Genomic DNA, 27,815 nt, shown 5'->3' with positions numbered 1-27,815 from the left:
TTAAAATCCATTAAACGCTTCACTGGCAGAAGAATGATATGTTTTATGAATGAATGATAAAAACAGGGAGGCTTTGCTGCAGCTGTCTCGGGTCCTGGTGAGGCCACACCTGGAGTACTGTGTGCAGTTTTGGTCTCCTTACTTGAGAACGGATATACTAGCAATGGAGGGGGTGCAGAGGAGATTCACTCGGTTGACTCCAGAGTTGACAGGGTTGGATTATGAGGACAGACTGAGTAGACTGGGCTTATACTCATTGGAATTCAGAAGAATGAGAGGAAACCTTATAGAATCATATAAGATTATGAAGGGAACAGATAAAGTGGAGGCAGGGAGGTTGTTTCCACTAGCAGATGAAATGAGGATGAGAGGGCATTGCCTCAAAATAAAGGGAAGCAAATGTAGGACTGAAGTCAGGAAGAACTTCTTCACCCAAAGGGTTGTGAATCTGTGGGAAATTCCCTGCCCAATGAAGCGGTTGAAGCTACCTCACTGAATGTTTTTAAGGTAAAACTAGATAAATTTTTGAACAGTAAAGGAATTAAGGGTTACGGTGAGTGGGCAGGGAAGCAGAGCTGAGTCTCAAAAAGATCAGCCGTGATTTTATTAAATGGCGCGGCAGGCTTGAGGGGCTGGATGGCCTACTCTTGCTCCTAGTTCTTATCGTCAGGCACCCAGTCAGTAGATTAAAGGATATCACAGAGACCCAAAAGATGCTGTATGAAGGCATCAACTCCAGGAAATGTGTTAAATTGCAGTGCAGTTACTAAGTAATCATTTCAGCTGAATATTGTGTTTGATGTGCCTTTATACTATTCTCCCCTTCAGGAATAGTGTAAAGCATTGGAAAGATTTTGCAGATAGATTAACCATCTTCTTTAAAGTGCATAAATATTCCTTCAATTATCAATAAGGCCTGCAGTGAGGTGAACCTGGGGCAGGAATGCATTATCAAGTGAGCTGCTCAGACCCCTACTGTATACTGTTCTATTCAAAGATTTGTGACAAAACATTCGGTTTTATGGCTAAAGTGTTGACTGAAATCTTTTTTAACTCTTGAGCTTGTTTCTGTTCTGCTCTTTCATTGCCACAAACTTCAAGGCAGGGTTGTACAAAATACTTCCTCTGTAGTTTAATCCTTCATTGGGTTCACACTGTCATTATCATTTGTGAGGTGAATTCCTCATGTGGGTGTTATACAGGCGTGAAACATGTTTTGCCTAATTAAGAAGTCACCTCACATCAGACTGCCAGCATGTCTGAAACTTGACTCTGCTTTATCCAGTCACAACATTCCAGGATAGGGAGTTTCTTAAAGAGCCATGTTAGGGAAAATAAAATGAAAAGCTATACATTATTATTTAATTTGAATCATTGTACGTCGCTGATCCCCGGTGTTACATTTTAATCCATCACATTGGTTAGTAATGCCTAGTAGAGACACAAGCTTGGGAAAATGTTCCAATTTTATGAATCAGTGATAAGGAAACTGCATAAGAAAATTTCAAAGGAAAGAATAAATCTCCACTTGGAAAGGTAAGGGTTGATCAGGAATAGTCAGCATGGTTTTATCATAGGGAGTTCATGCATAACCAATTTAATTGAAATTTTCGAGGAGGTGGCGAGACATCTAGATGAGGATTGTGCAGTTGATACGGTTTATATGGGTTTCGGCAAAGGCTGTGGCAAGGTCCCACATGAGGGAGGTAAAAGCATGTGGAATCCAGGATAATCTGGCAAGATGGATCCAAAATTGGCTCAGTGGTAGGAGGCAAGTGATGGTAGAAGATTGTTTGTGTGACTGGAGGCCAGTGTCAGCAACGTACCATAGGAAGCAATGCTGGGTCCCTTACTGCTTGTGACGTGCATGGAAGTAAATGCGGGGGAGGAACGCTAATACAGTCTGAAGTAGACAACAGATTAACCAGGTGGTTGACAGCGAGGAGTCAGGTGTTAAGTTAGAGGAGGATATAAATTAGTTGGTCAGATCAGTGGCGGATGGAATTTAACCCTGATAAATGTGAGCTTATGCTCTTTAGGTGAAGAAACAAAGCAAGGGAGTGCCCAATGAATAGGAGAACATGAGGAAGCTCATACAAAAGGACGGATCTTGGGGTGCTTGTCCACAGATTCCTGAAAACTGCAGAACGGGTTAATAGGGTGATTAGGGTGGCATACAGTATGCTTATCTTTATCAATGGTGGCGCAGATTATACGAGCAGGACAGTTATGTTAAAGCTGTAAAAAGCTTTAGTTAGGCCACAGCCAAAGCACTGTGTGCAGCTTTGGTCTCCGCACTATACAAAGGATATGACTGTACTGGAAAGGGTGCAGAGGAGATTCACCAAGATGTGAGTTACATGAGATGGAGCATTTTTGCTGTGAAGAGGGACTCCATAAATTCAGGATGTTTTCTTTAGAGCAGAGAAGGCTGAGAGGGGTCCTGATTGAGGTGTACAAGATGATAAGGGGCATTTTTAAGGTGGTTAGAAAGCAGCTGTTTCCCTTATATGAACGGTTAATAACAAGGGAGTATAATATTAAGGTGAAAAGCAGGGGACAAAGAAAAAAATTAAACGAAAACCATTTTTACCCAAAGGATAGTGGGAATCTGGAATGTACTATCTGGGAAACCTCATAACTTTTAAAAGTACTTGGATGAGTGCTTGAAATGTCACAGCATTCAAGACAATGGACCAACTGCTGGAAAGTGGGACCAATGTAGATTTAGAGAGTTTTTTTTTGTTGATGCAGAGTCAATAGGCTGAGGGGTCTCTTGTCTACTCTGTTTCTATGCTTTTAGGGTTGTATGAATCAACATAAAAAGCAAATGACTTTGTCAAAACACACCAAGTTCTTGAGTTTCACAAGGAAGTGAACACAAAGCTATGCTGAAAATGAAACTGGGCAGGGGAGGACTTTTGTGAAGCGGGGGAGGGTAGGCACAAGAGGCCAAAATGAGAGGTTCCACCAGCAAACATTAACTAGCTTCTATCAGTAATGTGCCATGTCATTGACCACCAACTTTGCTATCCACAGGTGGGTGGGCTCTGCTGACATTTGCAGGAGATCCTTCATGACACTCCCTCATTGTGATCCCTATCCTTTCCGGATGCAGACACCCACTGCAGAGCAGCAGAAATATCACTAAGGGGTGACTTGAAACAAAGGCCCCCAAAAATTCACGCACTGTATTTAAAATCTGATTATGGACGAGACACATCACATCATAATTTAGCTGAGAAAAAAACAAACATCCACTGATAGTGTTAAACAAAGGGAAAGCATATTGGATTAAAGAGTATACAATTCACACTATTTAGGGGGCGGCACGGTGGCTCAGTGGTTAGCACAGCACCAGGCACCCGGATTCAATTCCAGCCTCGGGCGACTGTCTGCGCGAAGTTTGCACATTCTTCCCATGTCTGCGTGGGTTTCCTCTGGGTGCTCCGGTTTCTTCCCACAGTTCAAAGATGTGCAGATTAGGTAGATCAGCCATGCTAAATTGCCCATAGTGTTCAGGGATGTGTGTGTTATAGGGGGAATGGGTCCGGGTGGGATGCCCCAAGGGGCGGTGTGGACTTGTTGGGCCAAACTGCCTGTTTCACATTGTAGGGAATCTAACTAATCCATGTTCCAGTACAGAAACATATCAGCTCATCTGGATTTTCACCAACAGCCACCTTATCCTGTCACACTCCTGCTAATTCCCAAACTTTTCTATAAGCAGATGAATAATATTTGTTTTTTTGAAACAAACACAAGGTCTCGGTTTCAAAATGTTTGCTCAGTTGGGTGGTAAAAATAGAGAAACTTTTTTTTACGAGACATGAAACATTTAATTGTTAGCTTTTAAAAAGGTTTAGTGCTTGCACAAGGAACAGGTGAAATTAGCATGCAACAGCATGAAAACTTTTTGGCCTTTATTGATTGGAGTCTGCGTACAAGAATAAAGAAATCTTAATGCAATTGCGTAGGACTTTTGAAAGATCCCACCAAGCATGCTGCAAATACTTTTGGTCTCCAAATCTAAGAAAGGATACACATGCATTGGAGTCAGTACAGCGGAGTCACACTCAATTTCTGGATGAAAGAGACAAACGGTTGAATAAATTGGGCATACTTTCTAGACTCATCATTGTGGTTATTATCCATATGTGAGCCAAGGTGAAGACCAGAAGAGTATTCAATGACAGGAGCCTCACTGTATCAGTCCCATTTGAACCTGACCTCCACAGATACATATGAGCAGATACTGCTGGATGACACTTGAGAGAGGGATCTATGTTCAGTTTACTCCTGCTTACAACCAGGTCTCAGAATCAATTGTCATCCATTGGACAATTTTATGGAGTACTAATGTGCAAATGAGCACCAGGGTTTGGTCACTCAGCCCACTGAGTCTGTTCCACCATTCAGTAAAATCATTACTTCTCTGATTACACCCCATTCCTGCCTACTCCCATAAACACTTGTTGGCTTGCTTATCAAGGATCTAACTCCGTCTTACAGATATTCAAGGGCTCAGATTCCACTGCCTTTTAAAAAGGTAACCCCTTATTTTTAAACAGTTACCGCTAAATCTAGGCTACTCCAAGACATAAAATATTCTCTCCACATCATCCCTATCAGCCCTTTCGATTAAGTCCATCTTACTCTTCTAAACTCTAGCAGATATAAGCATTACCTCTCCACCCTTTCTTCATAAGGTAACCTCCCACTCTTGGTAACAATCAAGTAAACAGGCTCTGAACCACTTCCAACCATTCACATTCGTCCTTAAATTAAGAGACCAATAATGTACAAAGTAATCCGGATGTGATCTCACCAGTGCCCCATAAAACTGAACCCGAGTCTTCCTACTTTTATATTCAATACTCCTCTCAATAAATGATAACATACGATCAGCCTTCCTGATTACTTACTATATCTGCGTAGTAATCTCTTCAGATTCATGCAATAGGTTACTGTGGTCCCTCTACGCCTTTCAACATTTTAGATAGTATATTTCCTTATATTCTTCCTGCCAAAATATACAATACACGCTTTTCCACTCTATAACGAATTTGCCAGATCTTGCTCACTCCCTTAACTTTTCTATGTCCCTTTGGACCTTCCTATGTCATCTTCACAATTTATTTCCTACCAAAGCTTGGTGTCAGTCTTCAGTAAATGTGGCAACCATTCCTTACGCTTTTCATTTAAGTCATTCATACAAACTGTAAAGAGTTGAGGCCCCAGCATTGAACCCTATGGCACACCAGTCATTACATCGTGCCAACCTGAAAAAGACTAATTTATGCCTATTGCCTATTTCCTGTCAGCTAGCTGATCTTACATCCATGCCAATATGTTACTTCCTATACCATGAGATTTTGTTTTCTGGTATAACATTTTATGCGGTGCAGTCTTCTGTAAATCATCCACCTTTGTCCACAGCACAGGTTGTGACATTTGAACTACAGAAGAAACTGAATTAGGAGTGGGACAATTATTTGACATGTTAGCCTGTGCTCCTGAGGTGCTCTATACTGTTAGGATTTTTTTTAAAAAGCACAGATAAGTATAGGTCTGCAACTGATATTTAAATTGGGCTTCAGTTGGGGTGGCATGGTGGTTAGAAATGCTGCCTGACAGCACCAGGGACCAGGGTCCGATTACAACCTTGGGTGACTATCTGCATGGAGTTTGCACATTCTCCCAGTGTCTGCATGGGCTTCCTCCAGGTACTCCAGTTTCCTCCCACAGTCCAAAGACGAGCAGGCTAGGTGGATTGGCCATGCTAAATTGCTCCATAGTGTCTCAGGATGTGCAGGCTGGATGGATTAGCCATGGTAAATGCTGAGTTATGGGGACAAGTGCTCTTCAAAGGGTTGTTGCAGGCTCAATGGGCCAAATGGCCTCTAAATGCACTGTAGGGGTTCTCTGATTCTATTTAAAAGGAGCCTGCTTTTCTTTTCATAGATTTTTTGAACAATAGTGAAGAATCTTATATTGGATTATTTTGATAAGCACAGAAATAATTCTTGATTTTACAGATTTTTCAACATTTTACCACTGGCTTTCCAAATTTTGAGAACCTTTTTTCAACATAAATCATAATTGGATCAACTTTCTACTGGCAAAGCTGATAACATTTTACCAAATAACTACAATCAGCAGAAAACTGAAATACGCAACATTTCTCTTCATTATAGTTAAAGAATTTGTAAAGGTATTAACTTGCTTTTAAAAAATGAAATGATTTCACCTTTATGTATCCATGCAGAAAATCTGGAGTAAATAGTCCATGAGCTGTGCTTTTCGGTTATGATTAGTCTGATGATTGATGACTACACATCAGGGAGACTCTCAGTTTGGCAGCATAAGAAAGACTGAGGTATAAAGGGACTAAATCCTCCTATTTCCGTAAAATAGCAGCTGAATGAGAGAAAAAGAAGCTAACTATATGACGAGCTTGAACACGTCTGAAGTCTCCACTGAATAGTGTGAATTAATTATAAAGTCAAAGGCTGTCTGCAATCTTGAGTTATAGAAACAATTTTGCCCTCTTTCCCTTCCATTGATGCCCTCTAAGACAGAAGTACATCACAACCCTCATACATATTGCGCCTGTTACTCAGGACTGCCTTTCATGAAATCAGCAAGCATTTTGTTTCCAAAGAACAGCACGAGTCACGTAAACGTGTTCAATTGCATTACTGCATCGCAGAGAGAACGAGTAGCAAATGAGTCCTTGCTTGCAAATGTTTACTCCGAAATACTGTGTCTCTCTTAAATTATATTTTCAAAGTTGTTATGAGTTCCCTGGATAGGGGTACAACTTTCCACTGATGCCTATCTACTGTTATGCAATACACTTCTGGATGAAATTCCATTTTTCTTCCAGCCTTTAATCTTGACGCATGACTGCCTCAGACTTCTCGTCTGCTTCATATTGCTCCAATTACTAAACAAATTATACTTTTGGTGTCAAGTGTTTCGGGCTATTCTGTAGAGGCAGACACACCAGCTCTCTTGAATTTCGCATGAAGCACACAATTCGGAAGTCAAATTAAACCTCACTTGTGATCTCTCGATAAAACTTTCAAATGTTAGGGCTTTGTTTTCTGTGCAAGCTATATGGCCTAGTGCTTCTCTCTCAACTCCATCAATAATAAATGGAAGTAGGTAACTGGGGTTCTCTCCCTCTGTCTCCTCACTGTATACTTGCAATATTTCTCACCCCAACTGAGAATTAGTGCAAATAGATAAAACTAAGACTCAAGAGGGAGACCGGCTGGTTAAGTGCTACTCCATCATTAAACATAGCACTTACTCCCTCACTGGAAGTCACCTTCGTTAGATCCTTAGACTGCACCTTCCAAACCCTTGACCACTTTTATCTGCAAAGACAAGGGCAGCAAATACATAGGAAGTTCCCCTCCAAGCCACTAACCATTCCGGCTTGGAAACATATTGCCATTTCTTCACTGTCGCTGGGTCAAAATACTGGGATTCTCTGCCTGAGGGCATTGTGGGTCAACCCACAGCACATGGACTGCACCAGTTCAAGAAGACAGCTCACCGCCACCCTCTCAAAAGGGCATCTAGAGATGGGCAATAAATGCTGGCCAGCCAGAGATGCCCAAATCCCAAGTGAATACAAAAAGGACAATTTGTTAAAAAGTTTTCTAATTTAATAATAATTGTAAAATGTGTTGTTCTAAAAGAAATTAAGTAAGCCATTAGTGAGAATTAAAATCCAATTGCTAATTTGTATTGGGTCATGTTTGAAAAAGAGCAATTGTGATTTACCCAAATCTCTTGATTCTCTTGCCTCTAGTTTTGTGAGCCAAAGCAGTTGACATTACTTCAGATGAATCTCAAAATGCTCTCATATCTTGCCAAGTTTATAGAAGCCCAGAAGCTTGATTAGGAAACAGCAACTTGCATTTATGCAGCATCTTTAAAGTGAAAACAGGTCACATGGCAGTTCTGGTCACCACACTACAGGAAAAATGTCATTACACTGGCGAGGGTGAGAAGGAGATTCACCAGGATATTGCCCAGGATGGAGCATTTGAGCATATGTAGAGAGACTGGATGAGCTTGGATTGTTTTCTTTAGAGAAGTTTGAGGGGGTACCTCACAGAGGCTTACAAGATTGTAAGGGCATGGTGAAGTAGCTGTTGCCCTTAGTCAAAGGGTCAGTAAAAAAGCAGCATAATTTTAAATTGAAAGGCAGGAGGTTTAGGAGGGATTTGAGGAACAGCTTTTTCACCCAAAGGTTGGTAGGGGTCTGGAATGCACTACCTGGGCGAGTAGTTGAGGCAGGTAACCTCACAACCTTTAAAAAGTGCTTGGGTAACAATCTGAAGAGTCATAATATTCCAGACTGTGGGCCTAGTGTGACAAAGCGGGACTAAAGTAGGTAGGCGTACATTTTTGGCACAACAGGCCTTTTCTGTACTGAATGTTTCCATGATTCACAGAATTACAATGAAGAGGAACACTACCAAGCCTAAGAAGGAGAAACCAAGACAGGTCATCCCTGCGAATTTAAAGGGGGAAAAAGTGGGAGTGGTGAAAAGATTTAGAGAGGGAATTACCACAAATGAGACACACTTACTAGTGGTGAGCTAAAGGAAATAATGATGTACAATAGGCTGGAAAAACACAACAACTTTTGTCAGAGGCATGCAGGGAGTCCATGTCACTAAAACAATGACAGGGAATAAGAAAGCTAAATTTAAGACGGCTGCCACAATCGAGCTGGGAACTGGATGCAATAAAAATACCAAAGGCAAGTCTTCATCACTAATAGTTTCAATAGGTCACAAAAAGGTCCACTGCAGATGCCATCTCCTTGGTCCTAAACTCATCCCAGTAACATCCGGATAACAAAGACACCTATGCCAGACTCCTATTTATTGATTTCAGCTCCGCCTTCAACCCCATAACTCCAACAAAACTCCTCTCCTATCTGAGATCTAGGACTCTGCTCCTTGCTCTTCAACTGGTCCTTGGCTTCCTGGCCCACAGACCACAGTTGTAAAGATAGGTGACAATACGTCCTCCATGATAATCTTTAACACCAGTGTCCCACAAGGCTGCAGAATCAACCCTTTACTAAACTCCTTATACAGTCACGACTATGTGACCAAATTCAGCTCTAACTCAATTTACAAATTTGCTGATGACACCACTGCAGGGGGTTAAATCTCAAATAATAATGAAACAGAGTCAGGAAAGAGATCAACACCTTAGTAGCATCGTGTAAAGGCAACAATCTCTCCCTCAATGTCAGCAAAAGGGAGGAGCTGGTCATTGACTTCCGGAAGTGGAGTGGAAGACACACCCCTGTCTGTACCAACGGTGCTGAGATGGAGGTGCTTGAGAGCTTCAAGTTCCTAGGAATATATATCACCAACAATCTGTCCCAATTCATCCATGTCGATGCTACAGTCAAGAAAGCACATCAATGCCTCAACTTCCTCAGAAGGCTAAGGAAGTTTGGCATGTCCACAATGACACTTAGTGATTTTTACGGATGCACCATACAAAACAACCTACCCAATGCATCACAGTTTGTTATGGCAACTGCTCTGCCTGAGACTGCAAGAAATTACAGAGAGTGGAGAATGGAGCCCAGTCCATCATGTAAACCAGCCTTCCTTCCAATGACTCCATCTACAATTGCCTCTGCCTCTGTAAAACTGCCAACATAATCAAAGACACCTTCTATCCTATACTCTCTTCCACTTTCTTCCCGTGCACAGAAGATACAAAAGTTTGAAAACTCATACTAATTGATCTAAGAACAGCTTCTTCCCTACTGAGACTTGTGAACAGACCTCTCATATATTAGAGTTGATCTTTCTCTGCACCTTCTCTGTAGCTGCCACACTATATCCTGCATTCTGTTCTAATACTCGGATATCCTCATATAAGGTATGATTTGTCCAGTTAGCACACAAAACAATACTTTTCACGGTTTCTCAGCACATGTGACAATAATAAATCAAATCAAACAGGAAGGCATTATGACAATATTGACCGTGACGATAGTCTCTGACATTAGCGTGCCCAGCATGGGTGGTGGCAAAGGTGAATTGGCCCAACGGCAAAAGATGGCACCTGAGGATCACTGACCTCAACGTTAGTTGGTAGCGGCATGGTGGTGGTGGTTCTGAATTGGCTCGGAACTCATACATAGATGGACTTCTACTTAAGATATATATCTTTTCATTTTCTTATTCTTAAACTGTCAAAATGGTTACAGTGATAAATCAAAGCTTTTCACTGTATTTCACTGTAAAGTACACATGACAATAAACCATTTGTTCATTCAATATAGGAACAAAAGAACAAGAATAGACTCATCAAGCCAGTTCTGTCATTCAAAATGATTATGGCAGATTAAAAAGCATTGAAGTGTTAACTCACACTATCCCTACTGAAAAACTGAGCTTCTTATAATGCCCTCAAGGTAGAGAGTTCCATAAGTTTACCACCTACAGCGTTAAAAAAAAATTCTCCTCATGTCAGCCTTAAATGGCACCCCCTTAATTTTTAGTTATGGCCCCTTGTTCTAGGCTCGCCAACCAAGGGAAACATCTTACCTGGTTCAACCCTATCACTTCAAAATTCCTAGGCTACAATATATACAAAAGTACTATATCCATTGACTGGCCTTCAGCAAGTAGTAACATCCCTCAAAAAATTTCAACAGTTTGTCAAGCATAATTTTCAATTCACAAGTCCATGCCGACTATGTCGATTGGTTCATCTGTATCCAAGCGACCATTTATCACATCCTTAATGATAGATCCCAGCATCTTCTATACTGCTGATGTAAGGCTAACACATCTCATTTTCACTCTTGCTCCTTTCTTAAATGGTGGGGTGACATTTCTGAGCTTCCAATCTGCAAGAACCATTCCAGAATGTACAGTGGTTTGGAATATGATCACTAATGCATCGACTACCTCTACAGCTACCTCTTTCAACACTGTGGGTTATCGACCATCAGGTCCCAGCAAATCATTAACTTTCAGCCATTTTAATTGCCCCAGTACAACCTTCTTACTAATTCTTTCAACTTCTCATTCCCTTGCCCACTGAGATCCTATGTACCTGTAGAAGCTTTTATACTCCATGTTTATGTTTTCAGCGAGATTGCATTCATATTCTAATTTTCCTTTCCTTACAAGTCCTCCTTTGCTAGATACTCATGACAAAATCTGCAGAGATGACACGTGAACAATTAAGAAATGGCTAAGCTTAGTTACAGCCACAAAAATCAAATTTTACAACATATATCACAGTCCTCTTCATCCTGTCCCAATTTAGGACTGACTTACCAATGGCTACAGTTGCAAAGATGAGAGCAAAGGCTCCTGGGAACAGTTAACATCTATTCTGGAGTCTATAAAGTTTTGTGGCATCAGGTCTAACATAGGAAAGGAAAACTAGTGCTGCTTACCACCTACTGCCCTCCTTCAGCTGATGAATTAGTGCTCCTCCATGTTGAACCTATTAGAAGAATCAGTGTACAAAGGGAATAGAATGGACTCTGGATATGAGACTTAAATGTCCATCACCAAGGATAGCTCAATGATAATTTCACTGAATGATTTAGGTAAATCCTGAAGAACACAGCTATCCATTACAGAATTGGTCAGTGTGACCAGCCAAAATCCTTCTGGAGACAAGCTCCTGTCTTCATTCTGAAGACATACTCCATCATATTGTGTGGCACCACTCACTGTCCTAAATAGGATAGATTCAGAACCAATTTTGCAGCACAATACTGAGTTTCCATGACGGATTGTTAACCATTAACTGCAAACAAACTGTACTCAGTCTGTAACCTGAAGGCCGAGCATATTGCTCAGTCTACCATTACCAAACTAGGAGATTAATATTGATTTTGAAAAAAGTGTAGGACAGTGCACCAGAATCAATCCCAATCAGAATGAAATGTCAACCTGATGAAGATGCAACATAGGACTATGTGCATATTAAACAGTACCAGTAACAAGTGATATACAAACTGAGCAATTCTCCAATCAATGATTCAGATCAATGTTCTGCAGTCCTTCCACACCCAGTCATGAATGGTGGTGAACAATTAAACAACTAAGGAGGGGAGAAGCTTCCACAAACATCCCTATGCTTACTGCCAACACCTGACTTTAAGAAACAAGGCTGAAGCATTTGCAACCATCATCAATCAAAATGTTCTGTTTTGGCCTCCTCCTGAGGTCTGAGAATTTTCGGAGCTAGCCTTCAGCAAAACTGATTAATTCCACTTGATATCAAGAAATAGTTGCATGCCATCAAAGACAAGGTCTATAGGCGCCAATAACAATTGGATTGTAGAACTGAAAACGTTTATTCCAAAACTGGTCAAACCTCTACCCAAGCTAATCCAATGTGGCTCCTACCTGACAATGTGAAAAACTGTACAGGAACAGGTTGTATACAAAACACATGGACAAATCCAATCCAGGTAATTACTTTGTCCTTTGTCCATCCCCAATCAGTAATCAGGTGATGACAGGCGCTGTGAATAGTGTTATCAAGCAGCAGTTACTTTGCAATAAATTATCATTTCTGTTAGTTTGAGTTCTGCCCAGACTGCTAGGCTCCTGGCCTCACTACAGTTTTGTATGGCAGACAGAGCAGAATTTCATAAGTAAGAGAGATGGGCAATGACAGCGTTTGAGGCAGAGTCAGATAAAACTAGCAAAACTGAAATTATAATGAGGCAGAAGTTGGAATCCATTGACTGGAAGCAAACTTTGCTCAAAGTAACATTGTTGAAGGTCAATCATCTTAGCCCAGTGCCAGTCCCAGTTCTACCTGCTGTGTAGGTAATGAATGCTCAACATGACAACTCTCTGATTGGCTTTGAGCAGGTAGGCAGCCTGTGTATGAACAATACAGCGACAGAAAACCTCCAGAGTCGAAAACACAACATCCTGTCATTGCAAGGAGTAACAAAGGTTGGAAGATAGCAAGCTATTCCTACCCACTATTTGATTGTCAGCTAGTAACTGAGGGGCTGAATGTTCAAACCACTCTGTCTTCAATAAAATGAAAACTGAGGGGTCTTGGAACAAAGAATATCAGAGATCATTAGGACTCAAAAGAAACAAAAAGACAGCTGACTGAATCCTGTGGACTGGTGCTATTGAACTGTGTTCCCCTACTATTTTTTCTCCACCCATAACATTTATGTTATTTGCTTGTCTCCATCTCTGGAGAGGTATGAAGAAGGGTTTGAGTTTAAGAGCAATAAGTTGCTACTTTCTATTTTTGATTGCTTATGGTTAGAGCAGATTTATTTGACATAAATCTATTTTTTATTCCGTGCAGCAACATGGTCAGTGTTTCTTTTGTTAACTGCGTTCATCAGACAGGAAAATTGGAGCATTTGAATAATTGATTAAATCTTTAACCTTTTTTCTCACATGTCAGCGAGTAGTGTTGAGTTTCAGTGTACTTGCCCAAGTGATTGTGACATAAGAAATCAACTTACAAAAAGAAAAGACCAAAAAATGCTAATAACCACATACTCTGTTTCTTTGTGATATTAATTGATGGACAAGTAATGGTCCAATCATGAGGAATAGCTCCCCTGCTCTTCAATGAATTAGCGCCAAGGAATCTTATACATTTACCAGTTCAGGCAGGTGAGGCTTTGATTCAACATTTTAGCCAAAGATGGCACTTCTAACTGTACCATCCTTTATCAATGCAATGCTGAAGGATCAGCATAGATTTTGGTACTCAAGCTTTGGAGTGGGACTTGAACATGAACCCTTTTCCAAAGGAGTGATTATTCACATGTTAAAATGCTTGCAAAGAATAACCTTGTCTTGATGTTTCAGTATAAGTAATGTTATGTACAATTTATAATACATTACTTCTGGAAGCAGAGAACAAACGTACAGGAAGAGGACAACATTAAAGGTAACCGACAGCCACCAGTCCCGCTCTCCAGCATCAGGCTATAGGTGAGCGAAGTTTTCAACCTGTGCGTTAAGTGCCAGTGATGCAATTTTAGCATTTCTGGTTGTAAGAGCAGGGAGAAGACAGCACCTTTAGCTTTTTGGAAATGCTTCTGCTCCTGTTCTCAATTCTCTAATTCTACTCAGCAAGATTCAGAACTAGAATGACTTGCTGACCCAATGTCTAAAACAGAGTCCTCGAACTCCCTTAAGTTCTCTACATTTCATGTTGCTAGAATTATATGTTTTCTCAGGTAATCTGTTTGAAGTTCACAGCTATTTATAACTGAATGAATTATAACTTCTAAGCAATATTTTTAAAAAGTACAGCAAAAACGCCATTGTAACTGGAGACATTTTTATTAGACTTAAGGAAACAATGTAGTACCTTCGCATTTCAATGCAACTCTTTTGCTTGTCATTGGCTTCAGCCCTAATCTGAATTCTCCCCATTGTAAGCAATGATCCCTTTTGTTCTTTAAGCTAGTGTTTATCTGGTCAAAACATATTTGTTAAAACGGCTTGAACTGTCCAAATGAGGTGAACGTAAGATTATATTTTACCAAGTTATGTGGCTAAGCATTGAAAATAATTTTAAAAAACTCCTCAAAAGCATTTGAAATGCAGTTTTTTTTTAAAAAAACTGCTCTGCTAATAAGTGCTTGATTTACAAATGTAGCCATTCTCGAATGTTGTACAGCCCGCCAAACTTTGTGTTAGTCCAGCTCTGGTACTGAGTCAAAGTCTGAATCAAAACATACCTTGGGTTAGCTTTTGTTGGGCACAACTTCCACTTTCTGTCATAATTATCAGTCCGTTGATATGCATCGTTCATCAAAAGGTCACTTTTGACTTCCACATGCCTGCCTACAATTGTTTTATCTTTCATGAAGGAACCAATGACAAGAGTTTTTCAGAAGAGAGAAAGAAAAGTTTGAAAATGTTACCTTCTTAACGCGCGGCACAGGGCGAAACCATAAGGCTAAGCTGGTATTAACGAAGACACAACAAGTGATTTGTAACCTATCCAGGATAATAGGATACCACCAGTAGTCTGCAGCCTCAAGCAGTCATGCAGAATGAATCAGTGTTGTTCAGCAGGTTTCCAGTGATGTATTGCCACCAGAAGACGTAATTTGACAAGTGGCCTGCAGAACCTGTAGTGTTGCTTGTGCTGTGCTTTTGGGGCTGACTGACATTTGATTCCAGACAGGAGGGAGTTCCTCTTTTCACACTAATCATTAATCAGCCACAATAGGTTCCTCCGCTTGCCTGCTGCTTTATTATTTGCATAGCTGAGGAGAAACGTTGTACTCTGTTGATGAAGTCAGAATATTTAAATCAACGTCGTCAAAATCAACTTTCTCGTGTTGAAATTTATACCTCTTATGGCACCCCGGTACCTAGCAAACGTCAGCAAGCCTGTGTACGTGTGGAAATGTTAACTGCCTGTCTTTTTTGTCAATTGTGGTTGAGATTCAGGATGATTTCTGGGTCCAGAGCTCGCACAGGTCTGCAGTCTGTAGTCCAGCATGTTCTTCTTGGAGGCAGCCTAATGGGCTGACTCCGCATTCATCATCCAATTAAGGATAGTGAGTGGATTTCTGAGGTTTCAGGCCCAATCGGTGGGGTCACTGGAGGAGGTTGTGCTGCACAGGCAGAAAGGAGAGTATGAGAAACGCCTCAAAATAGAGGGACAAAGACAGGCAGGAGGCGAAGCTCTTGTGGAAGATGGATTTGGTTTGTTGGAGTTGCCTTTCCTACACACGGAGCTGTCGCTGGCTGTTGGAGCGACAGCACAAAAGTTTAAGATATGACCAGATCACACATAGCAATTGCATTAAAGCTGGCTTCATAACTTTTAAGCAGCGGCAAACGTGCAATTATTGCAGTTGTGGTGATAGCAACAAACATTAAACCGAAGGATAAAATGGTCATTGTCTTACCAGAGCTTGGGGCTGCTATCTCATTAAAGAAAGATGGCTGCTGGTGGTTTAACCTAAGGGTTACCATGCTTCAGGCAAGGAGAGGGGTTGAGAAGTCTTCCATGGTAATTTCAGTTGATGCGGGAATTAAAACGAAGCGAGCATGTGCCACAAGGACAAAATCATACACAAAATAAGTGGGATATAAATACTGCTATGATAGGAAAAACAACCCTGAAATGTGATTATAATCTCAGCTTCACAATCGAGCTCTTAACTGCACCAGGAGAGATTGATAGAATTGTGTAGTGATGTTTACTCAGCTCCACATAAAATCAATAGTAGCTCAAACGGTATCGTTTTTGCTCCATTAGATACGAACACTAATTGGGACAGCTGTAGAATCAAAGGTTATTACCCTACTATCTTGTTATGAGCTAGAGGACAGAGATGGGCAAGGTGGTAGTTAAATATTGAATATAATGAAAAAGTGGTCAGGTAGCTACATTTAGAGTCACTTCGTATATTACAGAAGCATTGTAATGCATCTTATGCTGATAATCAGCACTGCGCTTGTACAAGCAATATTGTAATTTCCATAGTTTTGAAATTGGAGTAGGCTATTGCATTCAACGATTATTGCAAATGCCAGTTTTACCTGTGTCACCTCAAGCGTGTCAGCACAGTAAATTTAAAGTGCTGAATACTCACCAGCATATGAAAGTAACAGGAGTCTGTTAAGTGGGGAATGTCATAACAAGTACCTTTCACTATTTAGAATATGGTAAAAACTACATTGACACATAGGCAAAATACTGCAGATGCTGGAAATCTGAAGTAAAACCACAAAGCATTGGAGAAACTCAGATGGTCTGGACCCACCTGTGGAGAGAGAAGCAGAGTTAACGATTCAAGTTGATGACCTTTGATCAGAACAACTTTTCAGGAAGGAAACTTCCATATTTTCCCAGTTTGGGTCAAGTATAACTGCAGTCCAAAGACCAACGTGGTTGATACGTTAGCTGCTACAGCAAGCCCCTGACATACATCAGAAATGACTGCGGTGGTCACATGCCTGGAATATTAACTATTCCTCACAGACGCTCCCTATTTTCAGCTTTTCGTGTGATGATGTATTTTAGTATTCCTCAGGTGAATTGAATGTTTTGTTTGAAAAAAGGAGTGTCAATAAAACCATTGAGTCATACTGGGTGGAACTGAAAAGGAATACAGCAGGTTAATTATAATTCTTTAGACAAACTGGTTTTACTATGGTTACTACAGCTCTATCAGAACGAGTGATACTTCTGCATAGCTGGAGTGCATCAGCCCGATACGAAAAAGGAGACTGGCCAGGAGAGCAAACCATGTCCAAATCACAGAAGTGATCCCAATGCAGTCCAGGTTGTCGACACCAAACGAGGCTGCATAGCGGAACTATGTTAAATTAGTTTGGCATTGGGAAACAGTGTGAGCAGGCACAATCCCACAGGCTAATCACCTTTGAGAGTGTGCAGGAGGACTGTATGCTGAGCTGGTGCCCGAGGGCTTAAGATGAGGCTGGGAAGAGATAGAACTTTGGGAAATGAAGTGAGGAGTGATGATCATCAATGGCTCACAAATGGAATACCAATTCTGCTTCTCCTCACTCCACCGACAGTATCGGGTTTAGCAATGCAGTCAAGGAGTATTGGCTCAGCCATATTTGAAGCAGCTGAGCCAGAATGTGTCAGTTCAACACTTCCTGATATGAGGCAATTTCTGATTTCAGTGTTAAGCTATGAAGTGCTCCTCCCATTTTTGCCATCCTATTCAAGATGACAAACCCTGCCTGTTTTCCTGGTTTGCCAAAGGTGTCCAAACAACACCAACGGGACTTTGAATTTGGCATTGAAATTTTGCAACTTTGACTGCCAGTACCCAAAATTTGGTCTTGAAAATCAGCACAATGTGGCAAAATTTCAAACCCACTGCTTCAAAGCATTCAATCACAATTAGATAGGTGCCTGATGTATCAAGGAGTGAACAGGCAAGCAAACAAAAGTTTCTAAGACTCCAATTTCTATTTCAGTGGCAACAATTTCAAGAAGCAGATCATCTTCTTTTCCCTTATCCCCATCACCTTGCCCTCCCCTAAGAGAATGACGAGACAGTCAGTAACACACCATGCTCAATTCACAATGTACAGAGCCAGAGAGAAAGGCACTTTGTGACAAAAATGAAAACGCTGGTGAAAACAGCTCAACTGATCAGGGAGCAGCAGGGTTAACACTTCAGGTCTGTGGCGTAACCTCGGAACATTGATCTGAAAACCAGCTCCTCTCTCCACACTTGAGAGATTAAATTTTTCCAGCAATGTTTGTTCTTATTTCAGAATTCCTGCATCTGACAACTTTGCTTGTGTTGCAATACTTTTCTTGGTAAAAATAGAAAAATTGTCCATTTGCCTGACCTCATGGTGCAAGTGAAGGAGGTGTCAGTTTCACAAAACACAATCTGCCTCCACCCACCCTCCAGGGTTACCAACTTTCCAGATATTATGGATGTGAGATTGCTCGCTGAGCTGGAAGGTTCGTTTTCAGACGTTTCTAGGTAACATCATCAGTGAGCCTCCGACGAAGCGTTGGTGTTATGTCCTGCTTTCTATTTATCTGGTTAGGTTTCCTTGGGTTGGTGATGTCATTTCCTGCGTTGGTGATGTCATTTCCTGTTCTTTTTCTCAAGGGATAGTCGATTGGCTCCAAATCAATGTGTTTGTTGAAGGAGTTCTGGTTGGAATGCCATGCTTCTAGGAATTCTCGTGCATGTCTCTGTTTGGCTTGTCCTAGGATGGATGTGTTGTCCCAATCAAAGTGGTGTCCTTCCTTATCTGTATGTAAGGATACGAGCGATAGTGGGTCATGTCGTTTTGTGGCTAGTTGATGTTCATGTATCCTGGTGGCTAGCTTTCTGCCAGTTTGTCCAATGTAGTGTTTGTCACAGTTCTTGCAAGGTATTTTGTAGATGACGTTCGTTTTGTTTGTTGTCTGTATAGGGTCTTTTAAGTTCATTAGCTGCTGTTTTAGTGTGTTGGTGGGTTTGTGGGCTACTCTGATGCCAAGAGGTCCGAGTAGTCTGGCAGTCATTTCAGAAATGTCTTTGATGTAGGGGAGAGTGGTTATGGTTTCTGAGCCCGTTTTGTCTGTCTGTTTGGGTTTATTGCTGAGGAATCGGCAGACTGTGTTCATAGGGTACCCATTCTTTTGGAATACACTGTATAGGTGATTTTCCTCTGCTCTGCGTAGTTCCTCTGTGTGGCAGTGTGTGGTGGCTCGTTGGAATAATGTTCTAATGCAGCTTCGTTTGTGGGTGTTGGGATGGTTGCTCCTGTAGTTCAGTATTTGGTCCGTATGTGTTGTTTTCCTGTAGACGCTGGTTTGAAGTTCCCCATTGGCTGTTCGCTCTACTGTGACATCTAGGAATGGCAGTTTGTTATTGTTTTCCTCCTCTTTTGTGAATGTTATGCCAGTAAAGGGTATTATTGATGGTCTTGAAGGTCTCATCTAATTTGTTTTGTTTAGTGATGACAAAGGTGTCATCCACATAGCGGACCTAAAGTTTGGGTTGGATGATTGGCAGAGCTGTTTGTTTGAGTCTCTGTATTACTGCCTCTGCTAAGAACCCTGATATCGGAGATCCCATGGGTGTACCGTTGGTTTGTCTGTAGGTTTTGTTATTGAAAGTGAAGTGGGTGGTGAGGCATAGGTCCACTAGCTTGGTGATGTTGTCCTTGCTGATGAGGTTGGTGGTGTCTGGTGTATGTGTCTTCTGTTCTTCTAATAGTGTAGTCAACAGGTGGCGATAGACCCGACCCCACAACTAGAGAACCGAATCACAGCCTTACTCAAAAAACTTCAAAAATCTGGAGAATTAAACAAGAGAGACTTCCAAAAAATGAAACCAGATGGATCCAACACACCACGCTTCTACAGACTACCAAAAATTCACAAACCAGGAGCCCCCCTCAGACCCATAGTGTCATTACCTGGAACACCAACCTACAGATTAGCCAAGGAACTACACCAAAGACTAAAACACCTAGCAGAAGACTGCCGCCACTCCATTCACTCCACCCAAGAATTCCTGAACACCATCATAGACACCAAAATAGAAGAGGATGAAATAATGGTCTCCCTTGACGTAACAGCCCTGTTCACATCCATCAACATCAACCTGGCCAAAGAAACACTGATGACACTATTAGAAGAACAGAAGACACATCCACCAGACACCACCAACCTCATCAGCAAGGACAACATCACCAAGCTAGTGGACCTATGCCTCACCACCCACTTCACTTTCAATAACAAAACCTACAGACAAACCAACGGTACACCCATGGGATCTCCGATATCAGGGTTCTTAGCAGAGGCAGTAATGCAGAGACTCGAACAAACAGCTCTGTCAATCATCCAACCCAAACTTTAGTTCCGCTATGTGGATGACACCTTTGTCATCACTAAACAAAACAAATTAGAGGAAACATTCAAGACCATCAATAATACCCTTTACTGGCATAACATTCACAAAAGAGGAGGAAAACAACAACAAACTGCCATTCCTAGATGTCACAGTAGAGCGAACAGCCAATGGGGAACTTCAAACCAGCGTCTACAGGAAAACAACACATACGGACCAAATACTGAACTACAGGAGCAACCATCCCAACACCCATAAATGAAGCTGCATTAGAACATTATTCCAACGAGCCACCACACACTGCCACACAGAGGAACTACGCAGAGCAGAGGAAAATCACCCATACAGCGTATTCAAAAAGAATGGGTACCCTATGAACACAGTCTGCCGATTCCTCAGCAATAAACCCAAACAGACAGACAAAACGGGCTCAGAAACCATAACCACTCTCCCCTACATTAAAGACATTTCCGAAATGACTGCCAGACTACTCGGACCTCTTGGCATCAGGGTAGCCCACAAACCCACCAACACACTAAAACAGCAGCTAATGAACTTAAAAGACCCTATACAGACAACAAATAAAACAAACGTCATCTACAAAATACCTTGCAAGGACTGTGACAAACACTACATTGGACAAACTGGCAGAAAGCTAGCCACCAGGATACATGAACATCAACTAGCCACAAAACGACATGACCCACTATCACTCGTATCCTTACATACAGATGAGGAAGGACACCACTTCGATTGGGACAACACATCCACCCTAGGACAAGCCAAACAGAGACACGCACGAGAATTCCTAGAAGCATGGCATTCCAACCAGAACTGCATCAACAAACACATTGATTTGGAGCCAATCGACCACCCCTGAGAAAAAGAACAGGAAATGACATCACCAACACAGGAAATGACATCACCAACCCAAGGAAACTCAACCAGATAAATAGAAAGCAGGACATAACACCAGCGCTTCGTCGGAGGCTCACTGATGATGTTACCTAAATGGTGACAAAACGTCAGTAAACGAACCTTCCAGCTCAGCGAGCAAACTCACATCCAGAATCTCAACCCGAGCTACAAATCTTCTCAAAACTCGCTCTCCAGATATTAATAATTCAGTCTCCACAATGCGACTGTGTGGATAACCAGGGAATTAAAGATACATCAATAAAATTGCACATTTTTTTCTAACCTTCTTTCAACACTTTGCTTAGTAAATATAAAAGTACTGGAAATGAAGAAAATTAACTGGTTCAGTCAACTGGAAACAGAAGTCCATCTCTCTCAACAGGCTTCACTTAAAAAGCATCATTTCCTCTATAAAGCTGGGCTCACAGTTCGTACTGCTTCTACCATAGAGAGTTAGGAACAAACACCATGGCCCAGATCCACTGATCTCCGTATTATCAAAGATGAGCCATATAACCAGAAGATGGGCTATGGGACCACTCAGAATTCCTGACGCAATGACCCCATGGAAATTGCAAGGGAATCTTGAACTTTTGGGAGGCAATTCATCTGCTCCCAAGAACCCTCTGCAAATGTCTGCGAGTCAGAGTCAGAGATTTAGGATGGTTCTGAATTATTTACCTGGATTATTAGCCAAGTATTGGACAGGAAAACCCTGGTCCAGTCTAACTATACGACTGACACTTTTCAACTCCTCCAGACTACCCCCGATTACATTCCAGAACACATGGGTAACCTGGCCATGGCCTAAATGCCAAACAACCTGGCTATATTCACAATCATTTGTGCTGATTACAATAATTTTAACTGAACTGCACTAAAACAAAAAAGGAGCATAACTAAGTGTAACCATTCATCCACCATATTTGTAGCTGTTTATTCAATTCAATATAGGAAGGTGAAGCAAAATGAAAAAGAAAAACAGATCCAGACTATCAAGATAAAAATATTCATGAAATGACTGTTTGTTCATGTCCAGATTGGAACACACCTTGTGTTTTTCTTTAATTGTCCAGCAGTACAGCAATTGGAGAAAAGTTATTGCATAGAAAAGACAAAGCTGCCTATTCTTCACAAGGTCCATGGTGCCCACACACCCTGATGTTGAATCAAAATAAGGAGAATTTATGTCTGTTCAGATTGGTTTACTCAACATAATAGAGTGCACATTGAGATAAAGCTACCTCCTGTCCAATTTCCTGCCTGTAACTTAAACAGCAGGTCAAAACTCTCTGTGCAAAATGACAAAAACATAGTTTTGGACATGATGTGTCTATGCCTGCTGGATTAATCTTAGAAACTTCAGCTAGATCACCAGCACAGTAATTTCAAAGTCATTTCTTTTGTTCCCATGTTTAATTGCAATCACAACCCTAAAAGAGATTAATATTTTAATTTTCCTAAGGGCTTTTTTTTATTGGGAAAAGACTGGGCTTTTCATTTGGCACCAACGTTCTGCCCAGATACAAACAAAGCTGTCACATGCTTCGCTTGGCGATAAAGAATTCAATAGGAAGTATGTACCAATTCAAGATAATCAAGTTCAAATTGATTGTGACTCTGATTGATTGAGCAATGGGAAAGACATAATAAAACCACACCTCAGGTCTACCTCAGATCTATCACAGCACTGTGAGGTTAAATGGGTAACAGAAAAGACCCAACTTGAATTAATGGAAATAGATTCCAGTGCATATTCTTGCTTTGGATTTTTAATTTTCTTAATTCTATTAGCTTTGAAGTAATTTCTCCATTGTCTACAAAGAGCAGTGAGTGAATATTCTGGAGGAGGATAATATTCCACCTGCAGGGCACCAGCCCTGCTGCCCTGGAGCAGGATTTTGTCTGCAGTGGCCAATTTAACGATTGCTTCCAGCACTACCATCCAATGGAAGACAGCTGAATAGGCCCTCAGACCTCACCACACCTTTGGCAACACTCCAGCCACTGCCAACACTGGCCACTGCTAAGGCTTCATCATGAAGGAGAGGACACCTCAGCGACGTGGCACCCTCAAAGAGTGTGAGCTTGCTTGAGAAAAGCAGGGCCAGCAGACACCTTTTAGACTCGGCACAGTAAGTCGGCAGACAGCACTGATACTTTGGGCACGGGGATGGCACTGTCAGTCAGGATGCCCCTCGTTCAGTCAGAGATCAGACGGTTTGGTCAACCTCTGGCAACTTGTGGCTCTTCTGCCATCCTGCCCGTATGGTGGCACACCTACCTGAAACAGGTAAAATGCCAGTGGGTTTAGTTTGTGTATATAATTGCCTTAGATTCCATTCCATTGACAGCATTCACGCCAAGGTTCCTGACACCGTAATTACACCATAATGGCAGGAAGATGTCACATTGTCTTCCTAGAATCTCCTCCACAATCTGTCCTCCTGCCTCGCAAACCGTTCTTCTAATGTCCTGGGAGTTTCTCAACCTAGTATTCCTCAACTCACAGTAGCTCCTCAATCCTGTTATTCTTGATGGAGCAGCTAGGTGGAAACATTGTGTAACAATCCTTCAATTTTCCCTGCAGTTCTGTAGCAGCTAAGAATTTGTTCAAAACCTAAACGTAGAATGTAAAGCGTGAGGAAAACTGAATGACAGCTGTGGCAAGTTAGAGAGTGGGCTGACACATGACAGAGCATGTTTAAGACAGATCAATTAGTGAAAAGGGGCAGCAGAAGAAAGTAAGGGTTTGATGTGGCCCAGCAGCAGTACCCTTTTTTGCATTACAAATACTTTTAGGGTGGTGCACAAGTACGTATATGACATGACAGTGTTATATTGATACAATAATTAATTAAGCGATTCACTGCTGAATGTTTGCAGAGCAAATAAAATTTTTCATAAATCAGCAGGAAGGCCAGCACCACCAACACTATGAAAGGCTCAAAACTACTTACAGTTTAATTAGTCATTATTTTGTTTCTACACCAACTTTGCACTTTCCGTAGTGGCTTAAATTTGTATAAGTCTACAGGGATTGGCATGGCAATTCCATCATGGCAATTCTTTGCTGCCTTGAAGGCTTCTGCACAAAATCTGTTGCTCCTAAACATGGCTCTAATTAGTGTGATCTAGGAGAATGAGCTGTGGCCATGCAGAGCAGGGTAGGCAGCTGGGAGAGGGTGCAGGAGGAAAGGGGGGAGGAGGAAGAGGATGGGGGGTTGGGCAGAAGGAGGGGTAGAAACATGGATGACCTGGGGTAATTCTCCTCAGGAACAAAGTGCCCGATATTCAAGGTACTGATTGGTTACGGTGGGCTTGACACATAGTCTGTACTAACAACACAAGGCTCCCCAAGCAGGTGCTCTACTCCCAGCTCAGTAACAGAAGCCCCAAGTGGACGGAGGAAACGCTTCAATGATACCCCAAAACCTCACTGTTGAAGTGCACCACTCCCATTGACACCTGGGAATCAGTGGCCCAAGACTGTCCGAACTGGAAGAGGAAAGTCCAGGAAAGTTTCATCCACCTCAAGACTTGCCATTGGGAAAAAGCAGAAGCCAGGCGAAAACAGTATAAGGAATGAGCTGCCACATCAATGTCCCACCCACTCCTTCCTGCGATTACCTTCTGCCCCAAGGAAGCTACATCGGACTGTACAGTCATCTTCCGCCACCTGAGTGTGGAACAGAATCATCCTCATCTGTGAGGGGCCACCAATGCTGATGAGGAGGAGGATGTCGCAGGAAAATATACAATCCTTCGGCTGCTCGATTTGTAACCCCAGAGCTAGGCAGCATTGCGAGCAGCTGTGAAGGCAATGGTAATGAATTTCAAATGAATCTGGTTCCTTCAGCATTGGTAATGTTGACATCAGCATACCTCTTCATACACACTGGCTGAGACACTGAACCTCTCTTTTCAAAGAGATAAAACTGAATTTGAGCCTTTGTGTGAAAGGGATGCAGATTGAGTGAGCACAAAGATCGCAGAATGTCACTGACGACACCCACATTGTTTTGCAGGTGCCACATGCCAACTTTGTGACACACCAGAACTGTAAAGGATTCCACTGTTCAAAGGTCTAGCTGCTATGTAACCACGTGCAGTACATCACATAGGTCACATCCTAGATTCTTGGTTGAAGTCATGAGCTGAAGTACAAGGAAGTGAGGAACGGGTGGAACTGAAACTTAAACAGTCCCTTTCTCCACGTTACATGGAAAAGCCAATAAAACACATTACATGGAAAAGCCGATAAAACACAGTCCAACTCCTCATTTGCCAAGAGTCCCATACTTCATACCTTTCTTCTATTACAGTCCATGGTATCATTGTCTTGGCTACAATGTAAAAACAAGCAAAAATAACACTCAGTAGGGTCCATAGGTCAGTCATTTGTTAACTCAAATCTTTCCTAATTACCAAAGTCTTCCTTGAAGCTTGCCCTGTCTGATTGTTGCTTCCTAACTACAAACCTGAAATAGATTTTAATTTTATTCAGAACTTAAATCTCATTCAGGAGGCTTCACACCAATCTACACTCAGCAACCTGCTCGGAAAACTACACTCATATTTTGACTGCAAATTTCACCACAGTAGCTAACTCAATCCACAACATTCAACCAATTAGACACCGTAAAACATGCAAGAACATTCTAAGTAAAACAATCCACAACATTCAAAAACAAAATGTCAATTCATCCTATTTCCCAATGTAAATGAATCCTTCTAAAAAAAATTGTGGAATCTAGATCTGGATTCATAACCTTCACCAAAACCTAAGCAGTTTTTCTTTGGGCTATAACTTGCTCCCGTATGAAGTTTCGTTAAAATCAATCCATTAGATTTTTAGAAAATTTATTGTCTACAAACAGATAAACAAATAAAGAAAGGGTTAAAACGTCACCTCTGAACACCATTAGTGGCATAGTTAATAAAAGCCAAGACAAAACATCTTAAATCAAAATTATAAATTAAATCGTGCCACACTGTACACAAAATAAACTATTCAATTTTGTGATAACAAGGTCTGGAGCTGGACAAACACAGCAGGCCAAGCAGCATCTTAGGATGCAGCATCTCAGGCCTGGACCCTTCATCATTTTCTGATGAAGGGTCTAGGCCCAAAACATCAGCCTTCTCGCTCCTAAGATGCTGCTTAGCCTGCTGTGTTTGTCCAGCTCCAGACCTTGTTATCTCGGATTCTCCAGCATCTGCAGTTCCCATTATCTCTATTCACTTTCGTGCATTTCTTTAGCATTGGAGTATTCCTATTGGCTACCCTCGCGGCTACACCATGACTAATACACGGCTACTGATGATCAGTAATGAAGACTGCAAAAGGCTCTGCAGGATAACCCCGAGCAATTCGGACTTATCTCCCCAGACAGTAATCACCTGGACTGGATTAATGATTCAGCAACAGAACTGGCGAAGTGACAGGGTGGGTGCTGTCATCCTGACAGAAGCCAGCGTACTCATGCTAAATGGCACCACGCCACCCCTGGAATGGCACCTAAGCAATCGTGATAATCTGCCCGAGGACAGGTCGATGGACTGCTATCTACAAACCCCTCTAAATCCTGGTACTGACAAGCCTAATGGCAGTATTCTGAGTGGTAACATGCTGAGGTTCCATAACCTCAGTCTGAGTTTTCTTCTGCATTAGTCAGACTGCTGGTAGCATGATAGCTGAGACACAGGCCAGCTGATTGCACATCACAACTAGTTTCTTAAATACATGGATGAAGTTGACAGCTAGTTAATAAATGTCAGGAAGCATGGGTTCCAAACTCTGCATGAAGCCCTGTGGCAACTTGGTCTGGAATTATTCCATGCTCCTAGAGATTAAAAGTCTTTCTGACAATGCACCATGCAATTATCTCGTGTACCCCCATCAGCCATTTCTTGTAGATCCCAAAAAAGTAACTATTTGAGAGCTAGCACCTTGCTATTTTTGCCTCTGCCCTGCTGCACCAGATTAATGCCCAGAGTCTGCTTGTGCAAGGATCCCTCTTCTATGCTATCCTCTACATTATCTACAGTGCCACAGATTGAAGTGATGGCTATTTGAAATTATACAACTTGTCTTTACCATCACAGTTTTCTTCCTGTTCTTCAAAAAAAAGGTTTGCATTTATAAATCACTTCCACAACCTCAAAACTTCTTTATATTTAATGATGTACTTTTCGCAAAGTAACCTTCCACAAACAACAAATGATAACAACCAGATGATTCGTTTTCGTGATGTTGATTGACAGCTACATTTTGGCCAACCCATCAGTGGTAACAACAGAGCTCTTCTTCAAAACAGCATCACAGGATCTGTGTCTCCACCTGACAGAACAGACATATCCTCAGAATAAAGTCCAGTGCACATTCCCTTATCACTGAACTGGGAGACAAGCCAAGAGTTTTCTGTTCAGGTTCTAGATTAGGATTGGGACTGTAACTTTTTGATTTAGGGGCAAGGGCTGTTCTAAAGATTAACCCTCAATTGATGAATGC

General features: G+C 41.6%; 1 protein-coding gene across 8 annotated transcripts in view; it reads right to left on the bottom strand.

Moving 5' to 3' along the window:
• Positions 1-27,815, bottom strand: part of LOC125457500 (rho guanine nucleotide exchange factor 4) — a 423,581-nt gene that overhangs the window by 168,532 nt on the left and 227,234 nt on the right. The gene's annotated exons all lie outside the window — the stretch shown is intronic.

This window comes from Stegostoma tigrinum, chromosome 14 (assembly GCF_030684315.1).
Source record: "Stegostoma tigrinum isolate sSteTig4 chromosome 14, sSteTig4.hap1, whole genome shotgun sequence".
Classification (NCBI taxonomy): domain Eukaryota; kingdom Metazoa; phylum Chordata; class Chondrichthyes; order Orectolobiformes; family Stegostomatidae; genus Stegostoma; species Stegostoma tigrinum.
The sequence above is the reverse complement of the archived record's forward strand: the minus strand, read 5'-3'. Positions and strand labels throughout refer to the sequence as shown.